At 51.4% G+C, this 15,290-nt stretch overlaps 1 long non-coding RNA gene across 1 annotated transcript in view; it reads right to left on the reverse strand.

Moving 5' to 3' along the window:
- Positions 1 to 13,388, reverse strand: part of LOC115285033 — a 120,667-nt gene extending 107,279 nt beyond the window's left edge. The window contains exon 1 of the long non-coding RNA XR_003905398.1: positions 13,328 to 13,388. This is a non-coding gene — a long non-coding RNA (uncharacterized LOC115285033). The remainder of the gene's footprint in view (positions 1 to 13,327) is intronic.
- Positions 13,389 to 15,290: the final 1,902 nt, after the last annotated feature.

Below are 15,290 nucleotides of genomic sequence, written 5' to 3' on the forward strand. Positions count from 1 at the left end.
CAGAAAAGTCTCAATAAAGAATATCCACCTGGGGTTGGGCTGGCATCAGGCCAGCCCCCCAAAATAGTCAATGGGCCAGGCAATACCTGTTGGGATTGTATTTAGCTCTCCCTTGACTGAATGGGTACCATTGCTACCCTCTCATGGGTCAGAGAAAGCAGCCTCTTTCACAGGCTGTCCCTAATGATGACCACTATTCTGTGCTCCAAATCACCTTCTCTGAGGTAGAGTATATTCATATATACTGAATGTTTGTGGCCCCAATAAAGGTCATGTATTGAAACCCTAACCCCCAGTGTGGTGGTGGTGGGAGATGGAGTCTTTGGAAGGTGATTTGGTCGTGAGAATGGGCCCCCCCCCCTTGAATGAGTGTCCTGAAACACAAGAGTTTGCTTCCTTTCTCTCTTCCGTATGAGAACAGAGTGAGAAGATGGCCCTCTACGAGCCAGGAAGCGAGTCCTCACCAGACATTGAATCTGCTGGTGCCTTGATCTTGGACTCCCCAACCTCTAGAACTGTAAGAAATAAATTTCTGTTGTTTAAGCTGCCTGGAATGCCATAATGTGTTCTAGAAGCCTGAACTGAATGAGACACATGGAATGCAAGTGTCCCAAGAGGATTCTGTTGGTCATAAATGGAAGGAGACAAAAAGACCAAGTGGGGACTACTGAGAGGCAGAGGGAGGCTGGAGTGGCTGGTTCAATGTCCTGAACTCCCTCAGACTTGACATCTTTAGACATGGGGGTATGCCCCACGCATGTGGGATGTGGTGCTCTTGAAAGGCATGTGAGTGGGGTATATGACCAACCAGCTATGACCAACCACCCCTCACCAGCTCCATGGCACTGGGGACCTGAGGCTACACCACAATGAGTGCATGGAGCCCTCTGCTAAGGGTCAGCAGCCCAGATGGGGGCAGGGTAGGTGGGCACTGGCTCAACTTAGGGCTCCTTTCTCTTTCCCATGGTCTGTGACCTCTCGGATGTCCAGTGATACAGAGGAGATGGACAGCCCCAGCTTCACCTGGAATGTTCAGTGTTATTACTGATCCTGGTGATGAGGCCCCTTCCAGCCCAGACCCTGCGGCAGCTGGGGAGGGGGCCCTCAGAGAGCCAGAGAAGTTGTTAGAAGGCTCCTCTGAGGGGGAAAGCGCCACACCTGAACCGTGACTGTGAAAAAGTGCCACTATTTCTGTAAACTAGTCGAGGGGGGACGCTTATAAATCACCTCGCTAGCTAGCACTTGAAAGGCAACCCCAGATCTCTTCAAGGAGGCTGTGAAACAGGCCTTGTCACTCTCCTCTGGGTTCGGGACTGTGTCTATTTAAGCAAACAAACCCTACCACGCCAAACCTGGGTCTATGAAGGCGGCGTTAACTGGGCTCAAATTATAAACGAGTCCAGTGGCTTGGGGGCCGTGCAGCTACCGGCAGAGCTGGGAGGCAGCACACCCAAAGCCCCATCTTCCTGTCCAATGCCAAGAGCTGTTGGGCTAAGCTGATGGGCCCACACAGAAGCCGGAGAGCCGCATGGCCACCACCCCATGCTCGAAACAGAAAGGGGTCCCCTTGCATTCAGTCTTCTGGAAAGAGGATGTCACCCACAGCCCTACCTCCTCCACAGAGATGCTTTTGGTTTCGGCTTCAGCCAGTGACCCAGCCCCAGGAGGCCCCTGGGCCTCTGCATGTTCACTGAGAACCTGGACATCAGGCTAAACTCAGAAAAATGCCCCTCGAGTGGTGGCGATGCTTTGATTCTGGGTTTCAGAAGCTAGGAACCAGGTGATATCACGGAAGGGCCACATCCAAGCACTTATTATCTGCGAGCCCATGGTCCATGCAGCAGATGCCCCATGGGAGAAGTCCCCCACAGAAGACGTATTGGAAAGGACATCTCCCCCCACCCCGGAAGCAGCACGTTCTGTCGCCCCGGCGCCATAAGTGGGAATGGAGACAGGGTTGACATTTTGATATAAAGCTCCGGTAACTTGCAGGTAATGTTTCAAGGATGTTTGGAGCCCAAGAGGCCAAGGAAGAAGACCGAGGCTAGAGATTAACCCCTTCGCCTCCACCACACATTGGCCGTGACCTTCTCAGCTACAAATGATGGCAGAAGGCACCACCAGGAAAGAGCGGCTGGGCGCTGAGAGGTTTCCGTAGTTTGGGACCAGAGGCTAGACGTAGTCACGAATAATTCTTATGCAAGAACACGTTGCATGATGTATCTATTCCTTTAGACTTCCATTAACTGAAACAAATATTTATTAACTGTCTAATCTGATCAAAAATAAATATTGAGTACCTGCGTGAGGCTTAGTCCGAGTCCTCAAAGAGCCGAAGACAAAGCAAACCCACTTAAATGAGTTTGAGCAATCTGAGGCAGCGGGCTGAAAGCGCTAATGCAAAGGTAAATCAGAGGTGCACAAGGCCCGGGGCACGTGACTCAGCCTCTCTGGGCTGCTCGCCCTTAAGCAATCTAAGTCCTCCCTAGATACAGTAATACACCTCGCTTCTAAATATCCCAAGCCCGTTGGTAGCAGTACAAGCGCGTGTGTACAGGCCAGCAGGCCCTGGCACATCGTGGCCTCCTGGGAGGTGGTGCTGGGGTCAGATCCCCAGGCTGGACTTGGGCATTAGCTGTGAGGGGTGAGGGGGTGTCCGGGGCAGAGAGAAAGTAGAGCTCATCAGTCGGAAGTCACCTGGAGCAGCCAGGGGTGACAGAAAGGGAGGTACTGGTGACAAAGGAAGAAGAGCAAAGATAAGAAAAGGCAGAAAGACAGGAAGAGAGAACTGAAAAGAACCCTCCCAAGGCCCCAGGCTCTGGTGGGAACACAGAAACCAGAATCTATTTACTACCCAGTTGAGCCCTGACCAAACCCAAGGTTTACTGGCCTCACCCTAAGGCTCTCCAGAGCCATGCCTTTTCCTCGGGCCGTGTTTATCGGATGCTGACAAAAATTCTGCAAGGTAAAATGAGGATTATTTGGATTATTCGCCCATTTTACAGATGGGAAGCTGAGCACGGCAGCCCAGGAGCTGGCCCACACTGATGGTTGACTCCCCCTTAGACAGCCTCCCCCAGGGAACCCCAAGAGCCCCATTTGGAACTAAATCCCAAAATACAGATTTTATTTTTTGGAGCCTGAAGACCTTCTAAAACTACTGAACCAAGACATCAAAATACTCTCCGAACAGAACTGTCCTTTCATCCATTTCTGGAAACTTCTATAGATAGGACCACCAGATAGCCCTTTGCCTGAGGGTAGGGGCAAGTCCCCAAGGTCAGCCGGGAGAAAAAAAGCCCCTCATCAATCAGTACAAGGAGGCCAGCCCTCCACCAGGCTAGAATCCCTGCTGTTGGAATGGCTTTCTTCAAATCCAGGGTGTAAAATGAATTAGGTCTGCAGTAATATTAAACTTTAAGATGGGGCGCATGCACACATGCACACACACACGCTCAGCAGAAACCTCACTTGAGAACCACATACCCACAGAGGATGTATGGATGAGCCCATGTAGGGAGGATTCAGCATCACGGACTAGGTGTCCTTGGATCACGGACTAAGGAACTTTATTTTTTTTTTTAGGTTTATTTATTTATTTTTGAGAGAGAGAGACAGAGAATCCCAAGCAGGCTTTGTGCTGTCAGCACAGAGACCAACATGGGGCTTGATCCCACGAACTGTGAGATTGTGACCTGAGCCGAAACTGAGGGATGCTTAACTGACTCAGCCACCCAGGTGGCCCACACAAGGAACTTTAAAGAGCCTCTAACATTTTGGGAAAGAGGAAACTAAGGCCCAGAAATGTCAAATGACTTTCTCAAGGTCAAAGAGCTAGTGTTCAAGTTGATCACCAGCCCGCCTCTCCAAACTGCAGGCCGTAGCCTTCCCCGTTATGAAGCTAAGAAAAGCCAACTCTCCCTGCTCTTGGGGCCACGTCTGCTGTGCCACCATCCACAGCGTGTCAACACTGAGCTCCCCCAGGGGTCGTGGCACCCCAGGGCTGAGGCCACATTCCACCATGGAGGTAAGCAAGGACTGGAGGGCGGGGACGGAGAACGGGGCTGGGAAAGGGGGGGGGGTGCCAGGAAAAGAGACTCCCTGGGCAGGGAGTTGAGACAGGGGTGAAATAGAGGCATGCATGCCAGAGGAGGCTCAATGAAGGGAGGGGCTCTGCCACCTGAATGGATACACCCCCTGGGCACAGACGAGATGACAATGATCCAGTTATACAGACTTCAGAAACAGGTGAAACTAATCTAGGGTGACCAGAGTCGGAGAGGTTAGCGGCCCTCGGGTGGGTGGTGGGTGGTGTGGGGAAAGGACAATGAAGAAGAGGTTGCCTCGGTGAAAATACTCTCTATCTTGATGTGGGAGCTGGTTACAGGGGTGGATGCAAACAGGACTGCTGACTGAGCTGTGCACTTAAGGAGTCGTGTGTGTGCACATTTTATGGTGTGTAAGTTGTGCCTCAGATAACATCCAATGGAAAAACAAAGAATGGATCAAACAGGGCTATCCTGTCCCTAGGATACGGGGTCTCTGACTATTCAGTTGGGCCATTTTGAAGGGCGGCTGAGCATCAGGGGGCGGGGGGTGGGGGGAGCGGGCTACACAGGTTTCAAGGACCCTGTAGCCGTGACCTCACACTCCTGCAGATATCTGCCCAAACTAGCTCTCTCCCAGTGGTCTCCTGGGGACCGTGGGTTCTGGGACTGTCCTGATTACAAGGCTCCTTGCCCGCCCCCACCCACCCCAATCACTCACTCACACACGCACACTCATGCACACACAGTGGCCCCGGATAATGCCCCCAGACCCCTCTCTGTGGGTTGCCAAGCTCTTTCCCACATCTTCCCTAGGTCCTCGGTCAGCCCCAAGCCGCCTCTTGGTGTTTCAGAATTTTCTCTGTTCCGTGGCCTTCCCTTGCCCAGGAGAGGGACCCACAGCCCAAGCCAGCCCACCCTTACCCAGACGGCAGCCTATCTCCGCCAGGTGCCCTGGACTCCTAAGCCCCGGCCTCATGCTTTCTGAGCTCAGCTCACTCCAGGCTGGCCCAACATCTCCTCAGAGCTACCTCAGGTGTATTGTGTAGCTGGTGTCGCCAGGACAAAACTCGCTGTGTAAACATGCTCACGTAAACACAGAACTGCATGCCACTCACTCATCCCAGTTTCTGTATCAAAACTATTTGGTCAAATGTCCTTGTCCCAGTGCTATAAACCCATTGCTCAGTGTGGTGACATAAGTAAACATGGATTCAGAGAATCCAACCCCCCAAGGTTTCTGGATTTGAGCGCATGACTGTGAGCAAGGGTTTATCCACGATGAAGCCCCAGTGAATCCAGCTTGCAAAGAAGACACACAGGATGACAACAGTAAATCAGGAAGCAGAGAAGTAACATCTGACACAATATCAGTGCCCCCTGGGGGGCTGCCTCCATGAACCAAACAAGGAGGACTTCCTGGAGGAAGCGGCATTAGACTCAGATGACTGGAATGAGGATATCATGGGAGCCCTCACCCAGGACGCATCTTGGCTCCTCTCAGTAATGCCAGTGGGCCCCTGCCACGCGCCCTCCCTCAAGGCACTCCCCTGCTCTTGTCATTTGTCCCGGCCTGCTTGGGCAATGAGAATACCCGCGGGAGACAGGGCACAGCCAGGGGGCCGAGGAGCTTGGCACCCCCAACCCACACCTCTAACACTGCACACCCCATTCCCCGAAAGGCCTGCTGCGTCTCACTCAGAAAACGCTTTCTGATTTTTCAATCACTTTCACATGTTTTCTCATTTGAGTCTTAAAACCAGGATGGGTGTTACGATCCCCATTTTATTGGTGGAAGAAAAAATAAGGCATGAAATGACTCAGCAGGGCACACAGTGAGTCAGCGTCCAGGCTAGGTGAGCAGGTCAGTGACACGGTGCCTGGGGGTTGAAAGAGGCCAAGTGGCATGCCACAAATTTTTATTTATTTTTTTAAACATTTTATTTATTTTTGAGAGACAGAGACCGCACATGAGCAGGGATGGAGCAGAGAGAGAGGGAGACAGAATCAGAAGCAGGCTCCAGGCTCTGAGCTGTCAGCACAGAGCCTGACACAGGGCTCGAACCCACGAACCATGAGATCATGACCCGAGCTGAAGTCAGATGCCAGGTGGGCTGAGAGGGAGTGACTTGGGGAAGGAGAACATGTCGGCCTCTCTTAAGTGCCCCCAGATGCCTCCTACCTTCCCACTCAGCGGATTGCCACCAAAATCTGCATTGGCTGCCACCTCCCTGGGATTCTGAGCAAGCCTCGCCAACCTTCCCAACGGTGGAAATGCTTGCTTTCCCCCCAGCCCCCGAATGCTTGCACGCAGAGCGGCCAGCCGACCGGGAGAGACAGTGACATCGTCTGAAAAGCAGCTCCCGGCCAGTGGAAGCAATGGCAGATTCAGGATGCACAGCAGACCTTCCCACAGCTGCGTCAACAACAGCCCAAGGGGAGGAGTCGGGCCGGTGTGGGAGGCTTTGGCCGCGGAGACCAGGCCCCAAATCAGCCCGGCTCTGGAAGGAAGCCACTTCAAACGATCACGTTAAAACAATGCCTCGGTATTTCTTTGTTTCCACTGAGATTTCCACGGAATAACAGCTGTCAACAACTCAGGAAGACGGCGATCCGTTCCAAGTCTTTCTTCTTCGTGAGTGTTCTTTCATAAACAGTGCATTGCTCTTTTCAGCAAGGGCAAAGCAAAAGGCATCCACAGTTGTTCCGAGGGGGCAAAACATTTCCGTGAACACTCAAGCCTTTGTTCTATGCCTCCATCTGAGGGTCAGAGTTCCTATATTAAGAAGACAGAGTTCTTTTTTTTTAATTTTTTTAATGTTTATTTATTTTTGAAAGAGAGAGAGAGAGACAGAGCATGAGCAGGGGAGAAGCAAGGAGAGGGGCAGACATAGAATGTGAACGAGCTTCAGGCTCTGTCAGCACAGAGCCCGATGCGGGGCTCGAACCCACGAACTGCAAGATCATGGCCTGAGCCGAAGCCGGACACTTAACCAACTGGGCCCCCCAGGCTCCCCAAGAAGACAGTTCTTAAATACACTATTGAAGGAGGCCGTTATTTGAAGCACCTTGTATTATCTTCTAGAAGCCTCCTTTGGTTTCTTACAAAAGTTTCAGTGGAGTAAATGGTGCTAACCAGGGGCTGGAAAGAGGGGAAAGGGGGTTATTCATTCATGGGGGCAGAGTTTTCAGTTTGGGAAGATGAGAAAGTTCTGGAGATGGATAGTGGTGGTGTATGAAGGCACCTAAGGTCACTGAACTGCACATTTAAAAATGGTTCAGATAAGGGGTGCCTGGGTGGCTCAGTTGGTAAAGCGTCCGACTTCGGCTCAGGTCATGATCTCATGCTCGTGGGTTCGAGCCCCGCGTCGGGCTCTGTGCTGACAGCTCAGAGCCTGGAGCCTGCTTCTGATTCTGTGTCTCCTCTCTCTCTCTGCCCCTCCCTTCTTCGCTCTCTGTCTCTCAAAAATAAATGTTAAAAACATTTTTTAATGGTTCAAATGGTAAATTATACATTATGTATACTTTACCACAATAAAAATCATGCATAAAAAGTATCCATGAACTATTAAAAAGCTGTCCACATGCTGAAAAGAATCCAAGAGGTTTTACAAGTTTATACTCCTGTTTTGCTTCCTGGTTAAGAACAGCCTGTTTGAGTGAGTTTGCTGACTGCTAAGTCTGCATTCAAAACCCCCGATGTGATGAGCTCCCCAGGGAGTACCGCGGAGCCCGGAGGCCGGCCGTGTGGGAGGCGCCAGCCTCTGTAGCGCAGCTCTGTTCCTGCACCTTCCTCCTGCGCAGAAGTCTCCAGACGTTGTCTCACCTGTCCTTCCCCTGGACAGCTCTATTCTCCCCACAGGGCTCCGGTGACCTGACTGTGAGGTCACCGTGAAGTCAAGAACCAGTTCTTCGAACTCTTTGCTCAGCTAGCCAGTTGAGTGGTTCCAGACAAATGTTCCATAGAGGACAGGCGGCCAAGCGTGCCGGCGACCTGAGTCAGCCCGGTTGGTCTGCTGACAGACTGGACCAGGGCTCAAGGGCCCGGTGCTGGGCACACGTCCCTCACGTGGTGTCCAGAAGGAGCACCCTGTGGGACTCACCAGAGGGGGCAGGTGGTGAAGGACAGTGACACAAGACGCCCAGACTTTCCTGGAATGGCCTCGGCTTTCTACCTCCGGAAGCGTTGTCCTCTTCCTTCTGCTCAGAGTTTGAAACAGTTCCGTCAAAGTGATGTTTCCATAGGATGAGATGTACGGTCCTATCCGAGCCACCTCACCAGAGACTTCGTGCACATCCCCAGCAGGCCTGCAAGGGTTCCTATCGATTGGAGAGATAAGGGCACTGAGTGGGGCGCAGAGATGTTAAGTAACTTTCCCCAGGGTCACACAGCTAGTGAGTGGCAGGGCAAGAATCAAACCCAGATCCGCCTCACTGCAAAACCACACTGCGTCTGCAGAGAGAAGTGAAACGTCGAGAGCTCACACTGGGGCCGGGTCCATTTAGGACACCGAATATCTGGGGCCTTGAAAACCTCAGCTTGACAGAGCACGACAACACTGGGGTATCTGGTCCCCCCTAAAACGAGAGCCGCCACGTGGTCCTAATAACACTGTGTGGGTTCCGGCAAAGCGCTGGTCCGGCCGCGTTGGCAGTGTTCATTCAAGAAGTACCTTCCTACCCAGCGCACACGAGGTTGACACCGACGCATCTACCCGCAAGGCCCTGGCCCTGGAAGGAGGAAGTAGCTTTGCTTGGGCTGGAGGAGAACGGACCAGCACAGCCCTCCTGGCTGCGGGAGGGGGCCCAGCTCAAGGGTTCTGGAGCCTTCCCCTGCATTCTGGCAGGCCAGTTATGCAGCCCCAGGCCACAGGCATCTGCTCCATGGCCTTTGAGTTTGGAAATCCTCCCTGATCGCATCCAGGAACCAGCAAAAGAATTGACCTTGAACAATGAGGTTTTGAAAAGTGTTTCCAGTTCAGAGGTTCTCCAGTCCTGGGGCGCATCAGAGTCCCCTGGAGGCCGAGTGAAAACAGGCAGCAGAGGCTGCCCCCGGGGCTTCGGAAGGGCAGTCCTGGATGCTGCCCGGGCTCCGTATCTCCAACCAGCCAGAGGAGCCGCTGACGCCGCTGTCCCCGGAGCCACACTTTGGGAAACGCTCTCCTCATTATTTAAAGAGAATGATTTAAGGGCATGAGAACGTTGCTCTGAATAACACGGAAATTATCAAATGCCTCCCGTGTGCCAGATACTTCACCGCCTCTGATATTTACAACGCTCCTGCCAAGAAGGAATTAATATCCTGCTTTGCAGACTAGGATCCTGGGATTCGGGAGTTCAGGGACATGCCTAACGCTGTACTGCTACCCACCAGCAGAGTGGAGATTTTAACCGAGGTCAGAGAGACCAGAAGCTCTCCTTCTCTCCACCTTCTTTCCCTTCACATCTGGCGAGGCTGGGGCAGGCACTGGTGGGGCAGGAGGAAGCTACATGCCAAGCAAGGGCGTCAGGCGTGATGAGGGGCACCTTACAAAGCCAAGTGCCAGGTAAGCCCGTAGAACACCAGCTCGGCCACCTGCAAACAGTCAGCCCCCCGTGGAGGGTGTGAAGGTCACAGGCACCAACAGAGGCCTGAGCTGGCCACGGCAGAGAGAGAACTCCTATCCTTGCAGAGAGAGAAACACAGATAGACAGACGGTGCCTTCCATCTGAACTACAATGTATCTGAAGATACCTCCCCTGCTGGGATGGAAAGGAGACTTGGTTCAGTGGTAGAGAGAGGGAGCGAGAACTGGGGTTAAGAAGGGACTGTGTTGCCCATATGCTCTTGCCAGCTCGGAGAGGGAGGGAACGCAACCACCATTTCCTAGGCATCTACTGTGAACCAGTACCAACTGTCCATTCTAGGCATAAGGAGACAGAGGTTCAGAGAGGTTAAGTGACTTGCCCTAGGCTGCACAGCAAGCAAAAAAAAAAAAAAATCCTGGCAGATGGGACTTAAATTCAGGTGTCCACAAAGACAGAGCTTGCATTCACCCCCTGCCTGACCATGCAGAATCTCAGGTGCAAAGCAGGTCCTAAAGATCCCTGGAGTCTGGCTCCTTCGTTAGATAACTGCATTAAACTCATCAGACTTCTGCCATGTCCTTCCTTCGGTATCCAGGGATAACCAGCCTACACATGAGGCTCCACCCATTAAGGAGTTCCAGAAAAGCTCTCGATAGTCTCTAGCCTGAATTTCCATGGTCACCTTTTCCCCCAAAGGGTTCTTCCCGAACATGCGAGAACATCTTAACACGTCAATGCCTTCCTGCCAATGGGAGTTTAGCGAGATGGGAGCTCCTACAGAGTCCGTGCGAATTGCGGGTCGGGGAGGCCAGGCCACAGGCAAAGGGACTCCCTCTTTATGCCCTCTGCCTCCCTGCCTTCCAGCCAAGAGAGAGGGCTTTCCTCTCTCTCGCCTGGGCCACAGTGGAATCTGAGCAGGGCCGTCAGCTCTACAGAGCCTGTAACAGGAGAGAGCCCCCCCCCGCCCCGCAGTCACAAAACACAGATTCAGGTAGAGCAACAAGGCAGAACCATGCCTGCGCCCCAACAGCCAGCACGACCATGCACCGTGTTGTCAGGCTCCCACCCGGTGATGGCCCACTCCCCACCCCACGCCCACCAAGGAGGCAGCCAGGCCCTGCGCTGACACCCACTGGGCTCCAGGTCAGCGTCTGCTGCTCTGTCTCAGCCATATGGTCCCACAGATGGGTCTCGAAGCGGCTCCCCTCCAGGACTGCGTCTTTGCAAGGCCCTTAACCAGAAAAGCCCTTGAGGGTGCACTGGGCTAGGCCTGGGGACATCAGCCACAGTCCTGCAGGCATCACCTAGCCAGGCAGCAGGGATCCAAATCTGTCTCTGCTTCGGAGTATAGGGAGTGCCTCCTTCCATCCATTGGTCCCCAACACAAGACCCTGTCACACTTCCCTACACTGACCTGATCAGGATTTCTGCCAGATTAAACCCCCAGGCAGAGCACGTGGATGAAGAAGACTGACGCTCCCTGTGGCTGCCATGTCCTACCACTGAGTACTGGGTCTTGCCTTGTTTGATGACAAGATGTTGTATGTCTCCATGTAAATACAATCTAAGGCAGCATACGGCTCGCAATGCACCATTTACGACTCTCCTCGTGCACCAGCTTTCGGCTCTGTGATGCTCACTACCCCCCACCCCCACGAGTGTGGCCGTAGGGATCCATCTTCCCCTGGCCTCCATCTGTCTGCTGAGGTTCCCACGGATGCTGAGGGGAGGGAAGCATGCGGGGCCCGGGGAGAGCCAGCTCCAGGATGGGGTGCTAAACGGGGTCAAGCAACCGTCCAGAGTGAAATACTGAAGTGAGTCTGCTGTTTTGCAAGATGTTTTTGGCTAAGGCCGTTTAAAAATAAAATCCAACCAAAACATCTGTGCAACCACAGAAAGGGGGTACCCTTTCGAACAACTGCACTACCGTACAACTTAAATTGTTGAGCCTCAGACACCCAGAGCTCAATTTACAGAGGACACAAATGAATTGCGCGAGTTATTACGGTCACACGTTTTCCTCGGGACCTTCCCAAAGGGTGAGACTGCCTGGTGGTCAGAGGGACTGGGGCCAGCAGGGTCCTGCAAGGCTGCTCACGGCCCCCTGCAGCCCCCTCGCTGGTGAGCCTCTGTGACACAGCACCGGCCCGAAATGTCTCGTGGGCCTTACCATCTACGCCCACATTCACTTCTTTGTTTCTTTTCTTTCTCTCTTTCTTTCTTTCTTTCTTTCTTTCTTTCTTTCTTTCTTTCTTTCTTTCTTGAGAGAGAAAGAGAGAGAGCAGTGGAGGAGCAGAGAGAGAAAGAATCCCAAACAGACGCCATGCTCTCAGCATGGAGCCAGACCCAGGGCTCGATCCCACGACCCTGGGATCATGACCTGAGCTGAAATCAAGAGTTAGACGCTCAACCAACTGAGCCACCCAGGTGCCCCTGCATTCAGTCAAAAAATAAAAAACCTGATGCTTTTTCTCTAGGTGGGAGTGTCCACCTCAATCTGTCAGACCCTCAGGAGCAAGAATTCCAAACCCCGTATCCCTATCTTTTGCTTATATTCTCAGGGATTGAGGGAGGCAAGAAAGCTTCCAGAACAACCATCATCAGCCAGGAGAGGAACCTGGAGTCCAGGTGAAGTTATCAGGTAGATAGAGCTCGGGGTCTGGGGGAATGAAGATGGAGCAAATAGGAAGTGAGGTCAAGAGCACAGGGGGCAGACGCGAGGTCAGCCGTGCCTCAGACACAGTCTGGATGAAGACCCAGGAGTGGGTTTCTGGGGTGGGGCGGAGGGCCAAGCCCGGTGGGAAAGGATGGTTTGAAATATGCCTGGCCCACCACCTTCCCACTAGTCCCGGCTGGCTGATTAACCCTGCGTGCCCAGCACATCTTCTGCTCTGCAGGACCTACGGCCACAGGAGAGGCACCTGAAAGCTGACAGCCCTGACTAGAGTCCCGTGATTATTTCCCTGTCCTCCAATGGAACGCAGTATTGAAATACAGTATTTTTTTTAACTCACACACAGAATATTCCAGTTCTGCTTTGAAATCAGCAACTGTAGAGATGAAAGCACAGTACCGTAACCATATCTACGAATTCCACCAACCACCAACAGGAATCGGCACCAACCATCTCCTTCCCACTACTGGCCAGAGCCAGGCTAAGCTGGGGGTGAGGGTGAGAGCAGATGGCCTGCTGCAGTCAGGAAGCCCACGGAGCACAGCCCAGCGTTTCGCCAGCAGCAGGGCACAAGTGTCCCAGAAGGAAAGTGTATCTCTGTCCAAGGCCTACACGCGATGCAACTTCACGCAAATCACAAAGGCTGCTCTTATTCCCGGCCGATGGCACAACCTTTACTTCAACTCCAATGCCACACTGCCCCAGGAAGCAACCAGGGTAGAAATGGGCCATGCAGCAGCCCAGGCCTCTAGGAAGTGCCTGGACAGAGGGACTCCTGTCCAGAGGCCCCCATCCCCCAGGAGTGGGCAGGGCAGAGCCACCAGAGGGTAAGAGTCAGCCGAGTGGCAAATCCTTTCTGGGATCTTGCTGTGTTCGAGTGCTCTTGGCACTCCCAGCAGACTGAGGGGGAAAAGAGCCTGCCCCAAGACTCGAGGCTTGGCCAGCCCCACCCTCACAAGAACAAAAATCTTGCTAATGCTCACACTGCCCCCTCACACACTAGGGATCCAGCGCCGCAGGGTCACAAAGCCTCACTCACCACCTGAACGTCCACTCCTGTGACCAACTCAGCTCAGGCCCCCGGAAACCACTTCTCCATGACTTCTCTGTGTTTTGTGCCCTATGACCATGGGAAAAAAGACAAACTCACCACCTGTAAGCCTTGAAGGTCTGTGGGTTGTACTGTGGCTGCCAATATGCGGCAGGATAGGATTTGACCAGCAGATGTACGCAGGGGAGAGAAAACACAAGCAAATTAACCTTGGACCCTCCACTTCCCAGGAGAACTACTCATCCATTTCCTTGCTTCAATTCCTGGTCCTGTAGCTACTGGAGAATCACCATGATATTTGCAACAGCATGGCTGCTAAGAAACATGGCGGCTGGAAAACATGGTGGCTGGAAAACATGGCGGCTGGAATACACAGTGAAGTGCCTCTCATTCCCTGTTACCCTCAACCCCGTGTCCGTATGGGTCTAGACATGCCATGTGTGATGCATGACAGATCTTTTATGTTAGCCGCTGGATGTGAGTCGGAAGCTAGCAACAGGAAGCATTATCAACATGAATATTTAATCAGATTTCAGTTTTTAGAAAATTAAACTTAAAATTCAGTTTTCTTTAAATAATTTTGTCATAACATGTTCTACATTTATTAATTAAAATCTGTGTTTTTCCCTCTCCCATTTTAATTTTTATAAGGAAAAAGTAACTTTCTTTGAAAATACATATGAAAAATTAATTTTGATATTTTTACATGAACTTCACACTTTTTATGAAATACACCCACGTGTTGCATATTTTAAATACACTTACATTTTTTAAATCCTTTAGCTCACTGCTGTCGATAGAACAAACTTATGTGACATACTTGTGATAATGACTGAATTCATGATCACGCATGCAGAGCTGAAGACAAAAATTTAAGGAGATAAATATGAAATAATTACAAATTATGTGCCTTCATTTTGTTAGTCATTCAAACAGAACAAAAGAACATTTAAATATGTGCAGTAATTATTAATGCAACCATTTTGTGATAGTCACTGACTTTTGGTCATGTAAAAATTACAGCTTTACACATTTTTCAGTTGTCCTTATGAATGTGTGGAGTTTCTTTAAAGCTTATTTATATTTATTTTGAGAGAGAGAGAGCGCGCGCAGGTGCACTGATAAGAAGCAGAGAGAGGGAGAGAGAGAATCCCAAGCAGGCTCAACGCTGTGAGCATGGAGCCCACTTTGAATACTCTGTACCCCCCTCTCTCTGCCCCTCCCCTGCTCACACATGTGTGCACTCTCTCTCTCAAAAATAAATAAGCATCAAAAAAAGGTAAGAGGACAGAGCATACTTTATTCAATTCAATTCAATTTATTCATTGAATTTATTCAATTCAATTCAATTAAACTTATTCATTATTCAATTTATTCATTGGTAGCCCGATTTATATTTTTAAATACTGGGGACACATGATGGTCCCCAATTGTACTCCTGTCCAGGGCTCTGCTAACACCAGAGTCAAGCCCACAAATTTGGAGAAGATTTGGCCACACGCACTTACAAATATGGAAGAGAGATGCTGTTATACATTTTCCTTTATGTTTTCTAAATTTTTGTTAATGTTTATATTTGACAGAGAGAGAGAGTGAGCACGGAAGGGGCAGAGAGAGAAGGAGACACAGAATCCAAAGCAGCTCCAGGCTCTGAACTGTGAGCACAGAGCCTGATGCGGGGCTTGAACCCACAATTGTGACCTGAGCTGAAGTCAGATGCTTAACCAACTGATCCACCCAGGCGGCCCTCACACATTCTCCTTTAAATAACCACCTTTAGGTGACTTCAAAACACCTGCAGCTTTTATTCATAGGAATTTCTTGGGGCCTTTACAATCCCTTTTCTCACCGTCTTGCTGGGTAAAGCACACCCAGCACAGCCCAGCGCCGACACAGAGATCTCCTGTAAAGAGCTGTTGACTGAATACGCTTTACAGACTACGGATCATGC

This window comes from Suricata suricatta, chromosome 2 (assembly GCF_006229205.1).
Source record: "Suricata suricatta isolate VVHF042 chromosome 2, meerkat_22Aug2017_6uvM2_HiC, whole genome shotgun sequence".
Taxonomy (NCBI): domain Eukaryota; kingdom Metazoa; phylum Chordata; class Mammalia; order Carnivora; family Herpestidae; genus Suricata; species Suricata suricatta.